We start from the raw sequence: 3,822 nt of genomic DNA, 5'->3' as shown, positions 1-3,822 counted from the left end.
AACTCTGGTGGAAACACATGCAGATGTGCAATCAGCAGTAACATGTGAGGCTGCTGGATTTCTCTTAAATTCCTGAAACCACCAGCAGGTGTCGCACTGGCACCGGCGCTGCTGTGACGGCTCAGAGTGACTGATGTAGAGACTTCGGCAGGACGACACCGAGGCGTTCGTTTCAGATTAACGACGTGCTCGTCGGCCCTGGATGTGAGTCGCACCTGACCCCCTCCTCAGAGTCAGCTGATTTTTTTTTTTTTTTAGTTTTCTGACAATTCGCTGAAAAAAACCTGTTATAAACTACTGTGGAGTCACATGATGCAGCAGCTTTCCTGGTCCTTGTAGCTGCTGTGGTCTGAAGCTGATTCTTGATGCCGTGCGCTCCAGCGTTACAGACGCTCCTCCAAACTGGGCCTTTTTAATGTTCGTGAGGTTCGGACAGATCAAACTGACACAGGCTGAAGTGTGCTGGTGGCCACCGGTGGGTTTTTGGTGATTCCCAGTGTTACCAGATGGAGATGACTGGAGCTTTATGACGTGGTGTGTTGTCCTTTTGGAAGCAGCCGGGCAGTGTTTCCTGGTGGTCTGTGTCCAGTTTTGTTGAGTCTGTATGAGCTGTAGCCTCAGTTTCCTGCTCTGAGCCGACAGGAGCGTCGCCGGTGTGGTTGTCTGCTGCTGTAGCTCATCCGCCTCCATATTGGACACGTGGTGCACGGAGAGATGCTCTTGTGCAGGCCTCGGTTGTCTCCTCTGACCTCGATAAGACAGATATGACGCTTACTGGATATTGTACACTCTAATCCCAGTAAATGAGTTGGTGTCATGTGATTGGCTGATTAGATATCTGTGTTGACAGTCGGTTAAGTGACCGTTGCGAGCACACGTGTATGTTCACTTTGAGCTTTACGATATCTGTGTCTGTCTGCGTCTAAAAAGATTCATTTCCAGCGTTCTCTGATTGTTCCTTCTTTAACTTGCGGCGCTGTTTTCCCTCCTCGCTGAACCGCCTCAATTATTCGAGGTATTCAGCGCCGCCACCAAAAACACCGCCACCATAGAAACCATCAGCACCATAGAAACCAGCCGAACCAGTCCTGGGAACACGCTGTTCTCCTCCAGATATTCAAACCACTGTATTCTCCTCTACATCTTCGCTTTAGCCCTCATCGCTCGGCGTTTCAGCGCCTTTCAGAAAACATCTTTGCTTACACTCGGTCCGGATTCGGTGTGAATTTGTGCCACAGTTTTGGGAGCCATGATGGGGCATTTTGGCTCGTCTGTGTGGTTAAAGGGGGGCTTGTCCTCGCGCTGCCGCTGCTTTCCAGCAGATGGCGGTGTGAGCTCAGCCACCCGCCCCTCTCTAACCTCTACTGTAAATCATGTAAAGCTGGCCGGGTTGGGTAATACACCATTTGTTCACAGATCTGGGTTTTATCCAGCCTTCCTGGAAGTTCACTGGCTCCGTTTCCCTCTCTCCTTAATTTCCCAGATTTTTTTGGCCTCTGTTTTTAACTCGAGCTTCGGGGAGAAAAGGCTGATTCATGTCCTGCCTTCACAGCGCCGAGCTTGGCCCCATTTTGTGGCGTCGGGTCTCCCTCAAAAACACCAGTTACACGCCGCACATGGTCTGGCAGAGGCCTCGGTGAAAACACGAGCCGACCGCCGAGGAGGAACCTTGCAGAGAGATAAAAGTTCACTCGGAGCGGGAAGAGTTAACCTACAGGAGACCCGTCTGAACCAGGGGTGGGACCTGCTCCCCTCCTAATCGGGGCAGAGAGAAAGGGATGAAGGGGGAGGAGGAAGGGGGCAGTGGGAGGAGGAGGGGCGAGGAAGAGAAAATTGGAGTCGACGCGAGTGGTGTGACGGGCCGAGCAGAGGCCGTGCGAGGACAGCCGAGAACCCTTTCACTACTGACCTACTTCCACGCACGTGTTTGAATCTATAGCGCCGCCGACGGGGCTAAACCTCCCGTTTAATGCTCCGCTCACACGCTCAGTCTCTGGAGCACACTCTGAAAAACACCGGTCCTGCTTCCCACCGCGTTAGCTTCACACACGAGCACGTAGAAGCACAGCAGAGCGTGCAGGGCCCTTTTAGAGCCGAGGCTTTCTGAGGCTGGCAGCCTCCGCAGAGGAAGCCAAGCAGGCATTAAAAGTTAGCTGAATTCATTATGAACAGCTCCTGTTTGCACTGCTGCAAACACACAACTCCCACCAATGAGTGCAACACTAACGGAGACGCACACACGTGTCAGGCACAATCATGGGTGTCACTGCTACTGGGGTCATTAGTACAAAGAAAGTAATCTATTACTACTAGTACTTTTATCAAAAGTAATGCATCATCTACCGAGTGAGTTGCTAGAGAAAGTAATTTGTTACTTTTACTCAGTACTTTTGCGTTCAAACTTTCCGTTTTGCTAAAGCATATAGTTAGGGCTTGACCAGGTGACCCCGAATCCTCCCTTAGTTATGCTGCAATAGACGTAGGCTGCCGGGGATTCCCATGATGCACTGGGTGTTTCTTCTTCTCTCACTATGTGTTTATACACCTCTGTACGTGTATAACCCCAACTAGTCACAGCTGGAGGTTTCTTCCTGTTAAAAGGGAGTTTTTCCTTCCTACTGTTGCCAAGTGCTTGCTCACCTTGTATGAACCTCGAGGTGACTTTATCTCTAAGCCTCTGCTGCGTTGCAATCGCTCAGTTGTCCTGATGTTCGTGTCACGTGCTCTTGTAGTCATTTTGGAAGGCCGGCCATTCATTGGGCGACGTTCCAAGTTTTGTCCATGTGTGGATGACGGCTCTCTCATCAGCTGATCGGAGCAGAAGTGCGCATGCAGAAAGAGACTCGGTGTGCAGATAGCTGAAGAGCTTTGTGACTCATTACATTACTGTATTACTGAAAAATGTAATGTGATTACAGTAATGTGTTACTTTGGAACATGTTACACCAAACATGTTTGCTGTCATGTTTGACAGAGTCTCGGTGTCCTCAGCCTGCTCGGTCACGTCCTCTGGACACGAACCACGACACGAGTTAAACTAACGTTTGTTCCTCGGCTCTCCGGAGGATAAATCCCCGCGTTTATTTTATGGTGAAAGTCAGAAACCAACGGCTGCTTATTGGTGAGCACTCTGTCAGTCAGAAGTCGTCAGCCAATGAGGATGCAGTGTGCCTCGGAGTGCGGTCGGACCAAAAGGGCCAAAGTGCAGGTGTGAGCAGGTGACGTCACTGCGGCTCCGTGGTTACGGGGAAACCTCTGACAGGAAACGGCGAGTGGAAAACGCCCCTGACGTGGCACTCCCGACAGCTTCGTGTGCCGGTGTGAGGATGGTTACCGTTTCAGTGAGACTCAGCTCATGTTAGCATGAAGTCATGTGACGGCGTCAGAAAGGCTGTTTTGGTCAGAGGTTTGGGTTTAATGAAGTTGCAGATCACAAAAACACTTCCTGTATTCATCAGAGTTGGGGAACCCTCGGGTCCCTTACTGAACCCTTCATGAGAGCGTTTTTAGAGTGCAGGCGTCCCGCTCGTGTTCCTCTGCTTTTTTTCCCCTCGCTTTCTTTTTTCAGCCGATTACGCAGCAAAGAGCGAGCGAGCATGAGGAGATATAGAGTAAGAGAGAGGGGGAGGGGGTGAAGCTGTCTGGTGCTGATGTGGGTCATTCTGAGGACATCTCTCTTCGCTTTACCCCGTCGCTCTCTCCATCGCTCTTCCTATACCCCTCCACAGACCCCTCCCATCGCGGCTTGTGCCCGCGGTCGCTGCCTGCTCGCTGCATCGCCCTACATATCCGCACGCCTGGCTGCTGACTGGCTGCACGCAA

The sequence above is a fragment of the Haplochromis burtoni genome, unplaced genomic scaffold, assembly GCF_018398535.1.
Source record: "Haplochromis burtoni strain Fernald_Lab_line unplaced genomic scaffold, NCSU_Asbu1 Contig_588, whole genome shotgun sequence".
Lineage (NCBI taxonomy): Eukaryota > Metazoa > Chordata > Actinopteri > Cichliformes > Cichlidae > Haplochromis > Haplochromis burtoni.
This window is presented reverse-complemented; position numbering follows the sequence as displayed.